Raw genomic sequence first — 17,450 nt, forward strand, 5'->3', positions numbered from 1 at the left:
AACTTGCCCTGCGTGGCCGGAGCTGGTAATGGGTCACCCTGGGAGCATGAGGTCCTGTGACGAGAGGAGGCTGAGGCAGGGGAGGTGTTCTCAGGGCTGGACGAGGGCAGGTGCTTCATGTACCTGGGAGCCCAGGGGGTCTGTAAAGCTCTGCTCTCCCACCCTACACGTGAAAGCTGCCTGCACTCCGGGCTGGGGTCCTCCAAGAGCCCGCAGCACCCGAGCAGGGGGTGGGGGGCTAACCAGGTGGCTCTCGCAGTGAAGAACCCACCTGCCCACGCAGAGGAGCCTGGTGGGCTGCTGTCCAATCAGTCATGATGAGTCGGACACGACAGAAGGGACTTAGCACCCGCACGCACACCTGACCAGGGACTTGCAGAGTGCTGATCACGCTGATCACACGGACAACCAGACAAACCGCCTGCGGAATCGCGGGAAAGAGGTCATGTCTTCCGCAGAGCTCTCTCTCTCTGTGGGCCTTCCCCACTCGGTGCCCGGAGACCAGAGCCCTCCAGACACCCTGGGGTCCTGCCAGGCGCTCCCTCCGCCCAGGGCCGCCTCCTCCCCGCGTGTGTGGGGAGGGCGCTCCTCACCCCCTCCGCAGCATGGGCTGAGCGCAAGTCTGAGGATGCTCGGGACAGAGGCCTTCTCCTGGAAGACTCCCGGGGCCTGGGTGACGCAGACAGACACAGTCCGTGCTTCTCAGCGGGTTCCCTGGATGCGCCTCTCGTCTGCGTCATCAGAAGGCGGGTCCTTCCGCCCGCCACCACCTGCAAGACCGCCTTCACCGGCCGTCCTCCTCGTCCTCTCTGCGGGGCCCGCCCCTGCCTCCAGGGGTGGAGGGCAGCCTCCATCCGTGAGAGACCCACTGATTTACATTTTGAAAATTATCCCTGTGTCATCAGTAGCATCGTGTTCCCCCACCCACCCTGTGGCTCAGCTGGTAAAGAATCCGCCTGCAAATGTGGGAGACCCTGGTTGGGAAGATCTCCTGGAGAAGGGAAAGGCTACCCACTCCAGTATTCTTGCCTGAAGAATTCCATGGACTGTATAATCCCTGGGGTCACAAGAGTTAGACATGACTGAGCGACTTTCACTCACCACCCACAAAGGAGATGTTGAGGTCCTAACTCCCAGTGCCTGCGAGCATGACTTGTTTAGAAAGAGGGTCTTGGCAGGTGTAGTCAGAGTCATCTGAGGTCCTAAGGGTGGTCCTGGCCCAGTGCGACTGGAGTCTCTTTAAGAAGGCAGGGACGCTACACCAGAAAGTTGGAAGCTGGGGGAGGCCAAGGGGGGCTTCTGCCCAGAGTCTTGGAGGGAGCACAGCCCGGATGAGGCACTGACCTCAGGCATCTGGCGTCCACCACCGAGAGAAGACCAAGTCGTCATTTAAGCCACGGGTTCATGGTCCTTTGTAATGGCAGTCATAGGAAACGAGTGCACCTGGGTAGGAAATCCCCAAAGAAAGTTCTGGTTAACTTTGATTCTGTCAAAGCCTTTTCTGAGTACAATTTGAATGACATGTATGTCCATCCTGGAAATTCTCTTCTGTGTGTGACTCAGTAGGACCCCGTCTCTCATCTTCCCACCTCCGTGAGAGAGAGCGAACACAGCTTCAGAAAGCACTCCCTCCTTTTCCCCATGCCTCTTCCACACCCGTGATCTCAGGAGGAGCTCACACCCTCGTTCACATGCGGTGCTCGTGGGAAGAGGATCAACTACATGTTCCCTCTTGTGAGACGTCTCTGCGGGGCTGTGTGAGCAAGGGGGTCACCCTGCCCGCGTCCCTGCCCCCTGCTCGCTGCCCCATGTCCCTCTCCCTGCCCCCTGCCCCCTTCCCTGCCCCCTGCCCCCGGTCCCTGTCCCCTCTCCCTACCCCCATCCTGCCCCCTGTCCCTCTCCCTGCCCCCTGTCCCCTGTCTCTGCCCCCTCTCCCTGCCCCCTGCCCCCGTCCCTGCCCCCTGCCCCCTGTCCCCTGTCTCTGCCCCCTCTCCCTGCCCCCTGCCCCCTTCCCAGGCTCAGCCGCCGGCTCGAGGTGGTTTCTGAGCCAAGTTCTCCTCCAGGCAGCTCTGGTCCAGGGTCGGAGGCCCCACCGAGACGCGGCTCCTGGGACTGCCAGTCCCCGGGCTCCGGGCTGCGTGGGCTTTTACTATCTGCATATTTATTTCACCTCTTAAATGAAATCCAATTTGAGGCTATTAATATTAATGCACGGAGATAATTCTGATGATGAATTAATAAAGCACTCGGCCTCTCCGTGTGCTGTTTGCTCTTACATTTAATGATGCTCTTAACTGGAACGAGGACGCGGCCTCCACCTGGAGCCTGGAAATTAGAAACCACTTCATTGTTCTGAGCTCGCTGCTTTAATGACAATCGATGGAATCGATCCGGGAGAAGAAAAGTATTTACTCGTCTCTGCCCTGCCTGGGATCCCAGAGCTTCTGCAGAGGGCTTTGGGCTGCATCTGCTAATGAATTACACGCTAAGTGAACTTCTCAGCCCCCCACCCCCACCCATGGTTTTGATACCGGAGAACTGTTTTTCCTAATCAAAACATAAAGTCCTACCACAGGACCTGGGAAGGAGGGCTTTGTTAGAAAATCAAGAAATCATCTCAGTTGTAGACTCAGATTGACTTGCAAAGCAGACCTTAGCCTTGGCCTGTGCTTCTCCAAAAACAATTCCTGGCTGGTGGTCTTTTGTTGTTCAAATGAACAGAATTTGCGATTCACACTCTGTTGGAAGAGTCATTGAAAAGACAATTTAGCTCCCATTGACTTAACTAGGTTTAGCATTAAAGTAAATACACTTCCACTCCAACACCCTTTCGACAATTAAGTGTTAAAGTCCTCCAATTAGGCTGGTTTCTCAGTTGATTAAAAACGGCAGCATCAACAATCCGCAGTTGTTGGAAGCTTACCAAACAGAAGCCGGGTTCTGTAAGAAGAGGCCGCGACCATCCAGCCAGAAGCAGACCTAAGGGTCTCACCCTGGGGCCACAGATAGCAACCCAAGCCCTCCGGGGTCTGGAAGCCACGGGCTCATCCAGGACTGGGGTGGATTTTAAGAACAAAGTCACAACGTCAAGGCAGTGACGGTGAGGAAGAAAACCCAACAGCCGATCTAGTCTTCAACTTGCAAGACAGACATCTTTAGAGCCAATTTAAACTTTAGGAGAACCCACGGGAGAAGACAAAAACCTGTCCAGGGCAGAGCTGAAATGCTCGCTGTCGTTTACAAGCAGCTTCTTACTATTTATTCCGCTGTGAAATTGGAAGGAGTCTTTCAAGGGGACGAGGGTGGTCTGTGTTTACAGGGCTGCCGCTTCAGGCTCCAAGCCTCCCTTGATCTCGCTTTACCCCGTGGGTCTCAATCCCCGGTGAGCATGCAGGTTTAGGAAAGTGATCCGGCGGAGTCCGCGGTGAAGCCAGCTCCATGAAGGGCTCGGGGAGAAGGCTTTTCTGCTGCATGTGTGATGGCAGCCCAGCCCTGAAGCATGACTTCAGGAGGTGTGTTCCCCTCGGTGCCCCACAAGTCCAGCACCACTGAGGACAGAATTCTAAGACTATGAGGTGGCAGATGCACTGACAATCACACGGCCAAGAAAATGGCTCTACACACCCACAGACCCACACATCCACACGTCTATGTAATACGTATGATATATGTACACACACGTTCACACTCACACCTGTGTGCATGTGTATATATGTATGCATACATAACATGTGTGTGGTATATATGGTACATATATTTTTTGCAAACAGAAAAATGCAATTACAATATTTTAATGTTTATTAGTCATTTAACCTCTTTTATTTTTTTTATTTTATTTTTTAACTTTACAATATAATGTATTGGTTTTGCCAAATATCGAAATGAATCCGCCACAGGTATACATGTGTTCCCCATCCTGAACCCTCCTCCCTCCTCCCTCCCCATACCATCCCTCTGGGTCGTCCCAGTGCACCAGCCCCAAGCATCCAGTATCGTGCATCGAACCTGGACTGGCGACTCGTTTCATACATAATATTATACGTGTTTAGGATATCCATGGCGGCGCAGATGGTGAAGAATTTGCTTGTAATGCAGGAGACCTGAGTTCAGTCCCTGGGTTGGGAAGATCCCTTGAAGAAGGGACTGGCAACCCACTCCAGTTTTCTTGCCTGGAGTGTTCTATGTACATAGGAGCCTGGTGGGCTACAGTTCATGGGGTTGCAAAGAGTCAGCACAAGTGGTTGGCTAACACTAACCTCTTTTAAATACGGTTGCTTTTGGATCTTATTATTTTTTATTGGAGTATAATTGCTTCACAAGTCTGTGCAGGTTTCTGATGTACGACAATGAGTCGGCTCTGTGTATACACACGTCCCCTCCCAGCTGAGCCTCTCTCCCACTCCCGCGTCCCAGCCCTCTAGGTGGTCGCCGAGCGCTGAGCTGAGCTCTCTGCTACAGAGCAGCCTCCCACCAGCTATCTATCAAACACGCTTTTAATTATTGTGATATGATACTTGTCTACTTGCAAATGTAGCCATAATACAAGTTGAGACAGTCACACGTGACGTCAAACACTAAACATTCACTCATCATCGGTGTAAAACCCCCATCTATCGGACAGGCTCTTCCTGCAGAGTGGCTTAGTAACTGTGAGAACGTCCCAGGTAGACAGAAACCACGAGACCCAACCTCTCGCCCAAAGCAACCAACACTGCCGGGTCAGGTCATGTTTCACTCTGAATGCCAATAATCTCCAAACAGAACACTTGGAAGATCCGAGCTACTAATAAGGGAAAATAGTAGCAGGCATGCCCTCTACGACCCGTGTTTTGGTTTCAAAACAAGAGGGCAGCCCAGCATAAAGCACAGATGGACAAATGACCGCAGGCTGCTGGCCATTCACGCAGGCGTCCGGGTGGTTTACACTCACAGTCGTCCTTCCGGCCAGCGGCAGAGCCAAAGGCGCCGCCTTTGCCGTGGGAACTCGGGGTCCAGCGAGCTGCCTGGCTAGCGGTCCAGTTACTGCTCAGATGCTCTGAGCCTGCCACAGGCCCCCGGGGCTGGGGAGCCAGCCCACCAGCCGGACCACCGCCCCTGGCGACCGTCCTTGGCCAGCATGAATGCCGGGCCTCTGCTCAAATAACTCCACTTCCCAGGAAATCTCTTTGGAAAAGGGGTGGCATAAATACGGGTAAACAAAACAAAATGAAATGGAGTAAAATGGAACGAGCGTGTTTTTCCACTTCACATCCCCTCCCACTGGCGCTCTGGCATCAGATTTATGCTGGAGGTGGGCAGATAGCAAATGAAAAATGAAAAACAATTTCATATTTTAAATTTATGAGACCGGCGGATAATAGATCACTTTTTCCCTCGAGCTCTCTGTGCCGTAAATTGTCTGTAACCTATTTGCCGTATTTTCGGTATCGCTGGTGTTGGCTGCATTTTAGTTAATGCCTTTAGTCTTAACCAAGTGGTTCATCTCAAGGTGATACTGCATGGCTAATCATTTGGAGGAAGGGGGGAGCTGTCTGTCCTGTTTTTCTAGACATAAAGAGATAATGTAAGGAGAGAAAAGAGGCAGACAGGGCCCCATCATGGCACGTCTCTACCCTCGTGTATATGAAACGCTTTGAGGTGATGAAAAGGACAGGCGCTCGTGTCTAAATCAGCCGAGCCTGATGTGATGCCAGAGCCTTTGGCTAAACACAGATTGACTTAATTCTCTCAATAATGACTTGGGTCCAAGTGCATCTTCACCACAAGAGGGAGAAGGCCGGCAGAACAGAGGAAATCTTCTCACTCGGGTTATCTTGACTCTGCTCCAGGCAAAACCTAGAAATATTTTTTTAATCGAGATTCTCTACAGCAGCCCTTTCCAAATGCCAGTATCCATCATCGCTGACTGGATCAATAGCTGTGTTTTGGCCCCAGTCTCCTGCGAGAGATGGCATGCCATCAGTGATAGACAAATATCACAGTTAAGCAAAGTATCCAGCCAGACCTAGTAACATTTTTATTGATTTTTGTTGTGCAAATAATGTCTTTTTGGGCTGAATAAATGGCTTTGAGCCAAACAGTCATTGTTTATGATTCCAAAATGCAATAAAGGGACAGGAAATATATTATAGCCAATGTCTCAAGGCGCGCAACGTAATCATCCTTTGGTAGTAAAAAACTACCCATCTGAAGCCAGGAGTGCATATTTATCCATGCTTAAAGGTGCCTGTAGGACTTGCAAATCTTACACAAAATGTCCTGTTAGGAAACAGATGGCGTTGCCCTTTAACCTATTGAATAACTACTAGAAAACCAAGCAAAAAAATAAGCACTATATTTCTTTAATCAATACAAAGGAAGCAGTTTATTATGCTCCTTTCAAATGAAATATCAAAGTTGCCAAACAGCGTCCATTCACTTTGCAAGAAAACACATCAAAAGACTCCCTGATTTTCTCAAATGCTCTAAAATCAGAAAATAGTAAGGTTTTTGTGAAAAAAAGAAAGACACTCATTCCAAATCACTATGAGCTCGTTTCACTGGGTAGATCCACAGAAGGCTGGCCATCAAAGACTTACCCCTGAAACAAGACACACCTTTTGTGTGCGTGTGAGTTAAGGCTGGCATCCTACCCTTACGTCAGTTGCTTGCATTTTCAAAGGGGCGGCTGAGCTGAGCTCCACACTCACGCCCTCACAGAACATGATGCTCTGCATGTGCACCCAGATCGCCAGGAGAATCGTGGCCCTGCCAGCAGCCCATGGTCTCATGTCCACACCTCAGATGCGGCTGCTGTGGTCTGGGCAGCCGAGCCCCAGGGAACACACCGTTGTGCTGGGTTCCTATGAGAAGGGTCCCTCCAGAAATTGGCATGATTTGGCGGGACTAGCCTTGGCTTCCAGAGTCCTCACAAGGGAGCCACAACCCCAAGCATGGGACAGGCAGACTGGAAAACATGCACTCAGTTTTCATTATGTTCTCTGATTGCTGAGATGTATTCTTGGACTTAATATCATAATTTGATTAATCGTTTCCCTTTCCAGAAGTGCGACCAACCTAGACAGAATATTAAAAAGCAGAGACATTACTTTGTCAACAAAGGTCTGTCTAGTCAAGGCCATGGTTTTTCCAGCGGTCATGAATGGATGTGAGAGTTGGACTATAAAGAAAGCTGAGCACCGAAGAATTGATGCTTTTGAACTGTGGTATTGGAGAAGACTCTTGAGAGTCCCTTGGACTGCAGGGAGATCTAACCAGTCCATCCTAAAGGAGATCAGTCCTGGTTGTTCATTGGAAGGACTGATTTTGAAGCTGAAACTCCCATACTTTGGCCACTTGATGAGAAGAGCCGACTCATTGGAAAAGACCCTGATGCTGGGAGGGATAGGGGGCAGGAGGAGAAGGGGATGACAGAGGATGAGGTGGTTGGATGGCATCACCGACTCAATGGATGTGGGTTTGGGTAGACTCCGGGATTTGGGAGTGGACAGGGAGGCCTGGCTTGCTGCGGTCCATGGGGTCACAAAGAGCTGGACACAGTTGAGCAATTGAATTGAACTGAAGGCTTATTTAAAGTATACACACTTTCATTATTCACATACTACTCTAAATTACATAATTACGACACAACTTTTGAATTATTCTTTCCCCAACTAGGACCTTCTAGTTCCCTCTCTTCAAAGAGGGTTTCTCATATGGTGAAGATGCTGAGTGCAAACATCTTGGTGACTCAGAAAATTTATTTTGCACTAACCTGTAATTTTACTACCACAGCATTGTAGACATTATTTTAATTATGTGATTATTATAACTACACATGTATACTTTCCCCAAAACTATGCATGCATTCCTTATATACTTAAATGTTTAACAAAATACATTTTCATATATGTGTGTGAAGTTCATGTACTTAAAAAGATGAATTTTAATGTACAGATGTGAGGAAACACTTTGTTAAAGCAATTATTGTCTCCTTCAGAACAGCGATGCTCACATATACACTACTGATACCATGCGTTAAAGAGATATGAAGCCAACCTACAGTTTACACGGGGAGCTCAGTGCTCCGCGGTGACCTGAATGGAAAGAGGGCCAAAAGGGAGGGGATCTATGTACACGTCCAGCTGATTCATTTTGCCGAACAGCAGAACCAACACGACATTGTAAAGCGACTACACACCGATAAAATCATTTTAGAACAAGAAACAACAAAAGAAAAGGGATAATAAACACATGGATTCTCAGGCCATTTCAGGTTCGCCACCCCCGCTCCTCCCTACGGCAAAGCCAGCTCTGAGACCTAGCGTTCTTTTGAATCAGACCCAATTCAGCAGACGACAATTTACCTTACAATTTTAAGCTTTCTTCCCCTTATTTCTAACGGCTCTGAATGTCTTTAAAAGCTTATTTGTTTCTTAATTTCAGTTGTGGATTGAAGGACAGTTGTTCTACAGTGTGGTGCCAGCCTCTGCTGTGCAGCAAAGAGACTCGGTTATACACGGGCAGACATGATTTTTATATTCTTTTTTAGTTTCCTTTTAAATATTTAAAAATTTTATTTGTTTCTATATCTTTTGCAAAATACTATTAATACCATCTTCTTCCTCTCCTTCATTCCCATGTCTCAGTGAAAAATCACTTCCAAGCCAAGTTTCACGGTAGTCTTTCCTCCTGGACAGTTTCTCATTATGTCACAGCAGTACAAAAGTCCTTTGTTGGCTGGAAGGTCTACAATTTTTTTCCTTTTTTTTTTTTTGCTGGAACTTTTAATGTGACTAATGCTGTGAGTGATTTTTAATTTTTGTATTTAGTCAACTTTATCGGACTTTCATGGTTTCTATCTCTGATGTTCTTCTTAGCCAGACAGACCCTGCTGTGCCCTCACGTGACTGTTCTGGGTTCTCTTCCTACATTTAAATCCAAGCTCAGAGGCATTTGCTTCCGCAGAAGGCATGAAGCAAAGATGTGTTCGCATGTTCCCTCAGTTCCAACTGTTTAACTCAAGACATTCCGGGGGTCATTAGAAATGCCTCACTGGTGGTCTACTCACCATTTCTTTACAATTTAGAGTGACTGGTATTTCTGCACTACTTTATTCCTCTTGTTAGCGTGCGTGCTCAGTCATGTCTGACTCTTTGCGATCCCAAGGACTGCAGTCCTCCAGGCTCTTCTGTCCATGGGATTCTCAGGCAGGAATACTGGAGTGGGTTGCCATTTCCTTGTCCAGGCCATCTTCCCAACCCAGGGATCAAGCCCACGTCTCCTGCATGTCCTGCATCGGCAGGCGGGTTCTTTACCACTGCACCGCCTGGGAAGCCCCTTAGCTCTATGAGCTGTAGCCTGATGGTGTCTCATATCTGGCAAGCTCACACTCTCTCGGTCTTCTTTTCAAATACCTGGGCTATAACATCCGTGTGATAGTTTAGGTGAAACTTACAGTTTACTGGACTCACACAGTATTTATAAATTAGCTGAGGGGCTTTGTGTCTGAATGCTTTGTCCAGGAATCTGGCATGTTCCTCTCCAGGTGTTGAGAGCATCTTTCAGATCAGGTAGTGTCCTTGTTCGACCCCTAAATGTTTCCATGACTTCTGTTTCTCAGTATTTTTCAGATTTTGTGGCTACAGGGAATGAAGCCCTTTCCACTGGGCTTTCTCTGGGGCTCCTGCAGGTGAGCATGGGCCTCAGCGAGTCCCCCTCCCCAGCACTCTGCTCTGTGTGTGTTTCCTAAACAACTCACAATAGAGACGGCGTTCACTGCCTCTCTCCAGTTTTACAGGTCTGGCTATGTTCTAAAAATTATGTGACTCTTGCCTCTTGCTTTTCACTATTTTAACTTGTTTTAGATTAATGCCTGGAACTTCCTGGAGAAGGCAATGGCACCCCACTCCAGTACTCTTGCCTGGAAAATCCCATGGACGGAGGAGCCTGGTGGGCTGCCGTCTCTGGGGTCGCACAGAGTCGGACACGACTGAAGTGACTTAGCAGCAGTAGCAGCTAGAACTTCCAGAATGAAATTCTATATCAACAGTGGTTGGACACTCAGTGTAGGGTCTTTACCAGACGGCAGTATGGGATGTTTCCCCTCGGGTACCTGGAGGCAGGCTTGCTGGGGGGAGGCAACGTCCTTCTCAGACCCATTTTTCTATGTTGGCAGCACATGAGGAAGACAGTGCCCACCCAACCAACCCAGAAGTCACGGCCGATGAGCAGAACCCAGGAACCTTTCAGGCTCTTTTCTAGATCTCATCAAATGGAGCTTCTATGTTAGTACTTAGTACTGAAAGCTGAGGAAATGTGTATTCTCAATTATTAAAATTTGTACCAATAATAAATGCAGTTACTTTCTAAACTCTTCATTTCAAATTATTTAGTTTTCAGAAAATACATAGAAAACTTGACAGTTAGCCCAGAAATCTCTACTCCTTTGGTGTGGAGGAAAGGGAACTCTCCTACATTGTTGGTGGGAATGTAAACGGATAGAACCATGATGGAGAAGTGCATGCAGGTTCCTTAAAGACTAAAAATAGAGCTACCCACGCCTGGGGAAATATCTAGAGAAAAAGCATGATCCAAAAGGACACATGCACTCCAGTGTTCGTTGCAGCACTCTTTACAATAGCCAAGAGCTTCTTCTTGGAGAAAGAAAGGGCAATCCACTCCAGTACTCTTGCCTGGAAAATCCCATGGACAGAGGAGCCTGGTAGGCTGCAGTCCATGGGGTCGCAAGGAGTTGGACATGACTGAGCGACTTCACTTTCACTTTACCATAGCCAAGGCGTGGAAGTAACCTCAGTGTCTATCGACAGAGGAATGCATAGAGAAAATGTGGTCCATACATACAATGGAATATAGCTAAGCCATACAAAGAATGAACAACGCTATTTGCAGCAATATGAATAGACTTGGAGATTATCATACTAAGTGAAAGAAGGCAGACAGAGAAAGACAAGCCTCATGTGATATTACTTATTTGTGACATCTGAAATATTACGCAGAAGAATTTATCTGTGACACAGAAATACACTCGCAAAGAAGACAGATTTGTTGTTTATATATACAATGAGTGACTTTGCCATACAGCAGAAATTAACACAACATTGTAAATCAAGTATCAGTTCAGTTCAGTCTCTCAGTCATCTCCCACTCTTTGGGACCCTATGGACTGCAGCATGCCAGGCCTCCCTGTCCTTCACCAACTTCCAGAGCTCACTCAAACTCATGTCCATCGAGTCAGGGATGCCATCCAACCATCCCATCCTCTGTCATCCCCTTCTCGTCCTGCCTTCAATCTTTCCCAGCATCAGGGTCTTTTCAAGTAAGTCAGTCCTTCACATCAGGTACCAAAGCAGAGGCGTTTCAGGTTTAGCATCAGTCCTTCCAGTGAATATTCAAAACTGATCTCCTTTAGGATTGACGGGTTGGATCTCTTTGCTGTCCAAGGGACTCTCAAGAGTCTTCTCCAACACCACAGTTCAAAAGCATCAATTCTTCAGTGTTCAGCTTTCTTTATAGTTCAATTCTCACATCCATACATGACTACTGGAAAAACCATAGCTTTGACTAAATGGATCTTTGTTAGCAAAGTAATGTCTCTGCCTTTTAACATGCTCTCTAGATTGGTCATAACTTTTCTTTCAAGGAGCAAGCATCTTTTAATTTCATTAAATTAATTTAATTTAATTTTTTGGAGCCCCCAAAAATAGTCTCTCACTGTTTCCATTGTTTCTGCATCTATTTGCCATGAAGTGATGGAACTAGATGCCATGATCTTACTTTTCTGAATGCTGAGTATTAAATGAACTTTTTCACTCTCCTCTTTCACTTTCATCAAGAGGCTCTTTAGTTCCCCTTTACTTTCTGCCATAAGGGTGGTGTCATCTGCATATCTGAGGTTATTGATATTTCCCTGGCAATCTTGATTCCAGCTTGTGCTTCATTCAGCCCAACATTTTGCATGATAAGTTAAATAAGCACAGTGACAATATAAAGCCTTGACGTACTCCTTTCCTGATTTGGAACCAGTCTGTCGTTTCATGTCCAATTCTAACTGTTACTTCTTGACCTGCATACAGATTTCTCAGGAGGCAGATCAGGTGGTCTGGTAGTCCCATCTATTTAAGAATGTTCCACATTTTGTTGTGATCGACACAGTCAAAGGATTTGGCATAGTCAGTAAAGCAGAAGCAGATTTTTTTTCTGCAACTCTCTTGTGTTTTCTATGATCCAATGGATACTGCCAATTTGATTTCTGGTTCCTCTGCCTTTTCTAAATCCAGCTTGAACATCTGGAATTTAACAGTTCACATACTGTTGAAGCTTGACTTGGAGAATTTTGTGTATTACTTGGCTAGTGTGTGAGATGCGTGCAGTTGTACAGTAGTTTGAACATTCTTCGGCATTGCCTTTCTTAGAGATTGGAATGAAAACTGACCTTTTCCAGTGCTGTGGCCACTGCTGAGTTTTCCAAATTTGCTGGCATAATGAGTGCAGCACTTTCACAGCATCATCTTCTAGGATTTGAAATAGCTCAACTGGAATTCCAACACCCCCACTAGCTTTGTTCATAGTCATGTTTCATAAGGCCCTCTTGACTTTACATTCCAGGATGTCTGGTTCTAGGTGAGTGACCACACCATCATGGTTACCTGGGTCATGAGATCTTTTTTGTATAGTTCTGTGTATTCTTGCCACCTCATCTTAATATCTTCTGCTTCTGTTAGGTCCATATCATTTCTGTTCTTTATTGTGGTCATCTTTTCATGAAATGTTCCCTTGGTGTCTCTGATTTTCTTGAAGAGCTCTCTAGTCTTTCCCATTCTATTGTTTTCTGATATTTCTTTGCACTGATCACTGAGGAAGGCTTTCTTATTTCTCCTTGCTATTCTTTGGAACTCTGCATTCAAATGAGTATATCTTTCCTTTTCTCCTTTGCATCTTACTTCTCTTCTTTTCATAGCTATTTGTAAGGCCTCCTCAGACAACCATTTTGCATTTCTTTTTCTTGGGGACATCAGAGAGCAGACAGAATCCATCAGTGGGCAGACAGAACAAAAATCACAATCACAGAAAGCTAATCAAACTGATCACATGATCACAGCCTTGCCATGTAGGACCACCCAAGACGGACAGGTCATGGTGGAGAGTTATGATAAAATGTGCTCCACTGGAGAAGGGCATGGCAATCCACTTTAGTATTCTTGCTTTGAGAAGCCCATGAACAGTATGAAAAGGCAAAAAGATAGGACACTGAAAGAGGAACTCCCCAGGTCGGTAGGTGCCCAATATGCTACTGGAGATCAGTGGAGAAATAACTCCAGAAAGAATGAAGGGATGGAGCCAAAGCAAAAACAATACCCAGCTGTGGATGTGACTGGTGATAGAAGCAAGGTCCGATGCTGTAAAGAGCAATATTGCATAGGAACCTGGAATGTTAGGTCCGTGAATCAAGGCAAATTGGAAGTGGTCGCACAGGAGATGGCAAGAGTAAACATCGACATTTTAGGAATCAGTGAACTAAAATGGATTGGAATGGGTGAATTTAACTCAGATGACCATTATATGTGCTACTGTGGGCAAGAATCCCTGAGAAGAAATGGAGTAGCCATCATAGTCAAAAAAAGAGTCTGAAATGCAGTACTTGGGTGCAATCTCAAAAATGACAGAATGATCTTTGTTTGTTTCCAAGGCAAACCATTCAATATCACAGTAATCCAAGTCTGTGCCCCGACCAGTAATGCTGAAGAAGCTGAGGTTGAATGGTTCTATGAAGACTTACAAGACCTTCTAAAACTAACACCCAAAAAAGATGTCCTTTTTATTATAGGGGACTGCAATCCAAAAGTAGGAAGTCAAGAGATACCTGGAGTAACAGGCAAATTTGGCTTTGGAGTACAGAATGAAGCAAGGTAAAAGTTAACAGAGTTTTGCCAAGAGAACACACTGGTCATAGCACATACCCTCTTCCAACAACACAAGAGAAGACTCTACACATGGACATCACCAGATGGTCAATACTGAAATCAGATTGATTATATTCTTTTCAGTCAAAGATGGAGAAGCTCTATACAGAGAGCAAAAACAAGACTGGGAGCTGACTGTGGCTCAGATCATGAACTCCTTATTGCCAAATCCAGACTTAAATTGAAGAAAGTAGGGAAAACCACTAGACCATTCAGGTATGACCTAAATCAAATCCCTGATGACTATATAGTGGAAGTGACAAATAGATTCGAGGGATTCGATCTGATAGACAGAATGCCTGATTAACCATGGTCGGAGGTTCGTGACGTTGTACAGGAAGCAGGAATCAAGACCATCCCCAAGAAAAAGAAATGCAAAAAGGCAAAATGGTTGTCTGTGGCGGCCTTACATATCAACTATGCTTCAACAGAATTATTTTTAATTGAAGCAAATTAATAAAATTCTACATTCTTTCTAATAATCTAACTGACTCAAACCTTGTTTCTCTTCTAGATCCTCAAATTTTACCTTTGGAAACCTTGTGCCTGAGACACTCTTTCCCCTTGTGATTTGGGGGCATTTAGAACATGAGGTTTATAAAGAACTGCATTTGGTTTTCCACCCACAGTACCGCCCAGTAGAGGCCTTTCTGGCGTTGTTGTCCCCATAGTTCTGCTTCAGCTTTTTCACCTCTGTGACACAGACAGTGAGTGTGATAGTCCTAGTCGGACAGACGATGGAGCCTGGAGTTGGATTTCCTCCAATTATTAATTTAGAAACAATGTTTCTTAGACTCTCTCCATATATAACTGAATGACTTTACAGTACAGCAGAAATTAACACAATTTTGTAAATCAAATATACTTCAATATTCTTTTTTTTTAATCAGAAACAAACTTTTTTTTTGTTTTCTCCCTCAACATAGATTTGTTACTTGTGTTCTTTTAGACAGATCTCAGGTGTAATCTAGTTCTCCAAAAATACTGAAAATGAAGGAGAATATGTAATGATGAATATGGTAAATTTACAGACAATTGACCTGCTCTTATATCGTAAGTTTATTACCCCAGTCACAAATAGAAACATTCTCATACTCATTGGTTTACACTCTCAAAACAAAATGCTTTATTTGAAAATAGATGAAAAGAAATTTTAGGCTTTCACAATTTGAATATTGTATGTATATTAAAAAGCTAATACTAGATATCTACTCAGATAAAAGATTACATATGTCCACACAAAAACTTGTGTGCAAATGTTCATGGGATATTATTCACTGTAGCCCCAACTGTGGAAAGAACCCAAAAGCCAATCAGCTGGTGAATGAGTAAACAAAATGTGGTCTATCCATGGAATGGAATGATATCAGCCGTCAACAGGAATGCAGACCCAGTCTATAACATGGATAAATCTGAAAAACATCGTGCTAGGTAAATGAAGCTGATCACAAAAGTCATATATACATCTTACGATTCCACTTATATGAAATGCCCAGAAAAGGCAGTTCTTCAGGGAAAGAAAGTAGGTTAGCAGTTGCCAGGGGCTGGCCGTGGAAGTGACGAGTAATAATAAGTAGCCACCTGTTCTCTTTGCAGGATGATGTAAATGTTCTAAAATTAGAGTCTGCTAGATGTTGTAATGCTCTGTAAACTTACTAAAAATCATTAACCTGTACACTTTAAATGGGTGAAATTTATGATGTGTAAGTTATATTTCAATAAAGTCATTTTTCAAAGAGATAATACCTGTTAATGCGTTTCAGCCATTCCTTACTAAGCCTAACCTTTAACAGGTGTGATGTCAGGCCTTACCTGTTAATGCGTTTCAGCCGTTCCTTACTAAGCCTAACCTTTAACAGGTGTGATGTCAGGCCTTTTCCCAAGTGCTCTGCCTACATGATGCGGATCAGAGGAGGGAAGCTGCAGACTTGCCTCTCAGAGCTTTGAGTCATAAGCTTGGCCAGTTTGCTAAATGTGGTTCTGAACCCCTTTCCTTATCTCTAAAACAAAGATAACCTCCAGAACAGTCCGTGGGGAAATAGCAGATCTTTATCTTGGCATGTGGTCAGACTCAGTAAAAGCAGCACTTTTATTTGGGGAGTCTCCCTGGTGGGGTGTGGCGGGCGTGAGCACTGTAGGGAGCAGTGCAGAGCTGACCTCCAGGCTCCATGGCAGACCAGCTGTGCAACCAACAGTCAATGACCTCTGGATACATCCAGGCCATCTGGAGTCCAGGGGTTGTGTGAGTCAAAGACAATGACATAAAAGCACCCACTGCAGAGGCTGGTGCAAAGTTGGTGCTCAGTAAAAGCTGAGTTTCTTTATCAGGCTGCCTTCTGTAGTTTGAAAAAAAGAAGGAAAAAATTGAACTGATACTTAAATGTTGAGTATTTAACCAATAAAACACTCTGAATATAACCACTTAATTGGAGAGGTACTACTGTTTTACTGATGCTCTCTACCTCCACATTAGTTCCAGCAGATGTGCTTGATGACATTAGTTAAATGCCTGGAGAGTCCCCAACAACTGTGGGCACCTTTAATTTCCCAGTGCACTCTCCACCTCTGCCACACACACCCCCACACACATGCACACTCACAGACACAGGGCCAAACACATGTGGACATACAGTGTCACAGGGGGTAAAATACAAAATCAAAGAACCATAGAAGACTTTATGTTCTAGATTTATTAGATGTTTGAAAATCTCTCCTAATGACTAGAAAATGTTGGTGAAAAAGAAGTGAAAAAGCAATAAGATACCACTACACACTTCTTTCAATGGCCAAAATACAGAATGCTGAAAACCCCAAATACTCATTCATTGCTGGTGGCAATGAAAAACTGCCTCCACTCTGGGGGACAGTTTGTGGTTTCTTACAAAAGTAAGCCTACTCTTACCACATCAACCAGCAGTCATGTTCCTTGGCATTTACCCAAAGGAGCTGAAGACAAGACCTCACAAAACTTGAGCATGGAGGTTCAGGCAGTTTTCTTCAGAATTGCCCAAACTTGGGAGCAACCAAGGTATCCCTCAGTAGGCAAATAAACCGTGGTCCATCCAGGCAATGGAATATTATTCAGCACCAAAAAGAAATGAGCTATTAAGCCACCAAAAGACATGGAGGAAACTTAAATGTGTATTACTAAGTGGAAGAAGTCAGTATCAAAAGTCTATACACTGTAATTCTACTGTGGGACACTCTATAAAAAAAGTCAGTAAGAGACGAGTGGTGGCCAGGGGCTGTGGGGAGGAATGAATATATAAGGTCATAGAGGGATTTTAGGGCAGTGAAAATGCTCTGATTCATGTCATCATGTCAGTGGATACATGCCATGACTGTTGTTTAGTTGCTAAGTCATGTTTGACTTTTTTATGACCCCATTGGAGAAATTAAAAGATGCTTACTCCTTGGAAGGAAAGTTATGAGCAACCTAGATAGCATATTCAAAAGCAGGGACATTACTTTGCCAACAAAGGCCCGTTT

Source organism: Bos indicus, chromosome 20, assembly GCF_029378745.1.
Source record: "Bos indicus isolate NIAB-ARS_2022 breed Sahiwal x Tharparkar chromosome 20, NIAB-ARS_B.indTharparkar_mat_pri_1.0, whole genome shotgun sequence".
Taxonomy (NCBI): domain Eukaryota; kingdom Metazoa; phylum Chordata; class Mammalia; order Artiodactyla; family Bovidae; genus Bos; species Bos indicus.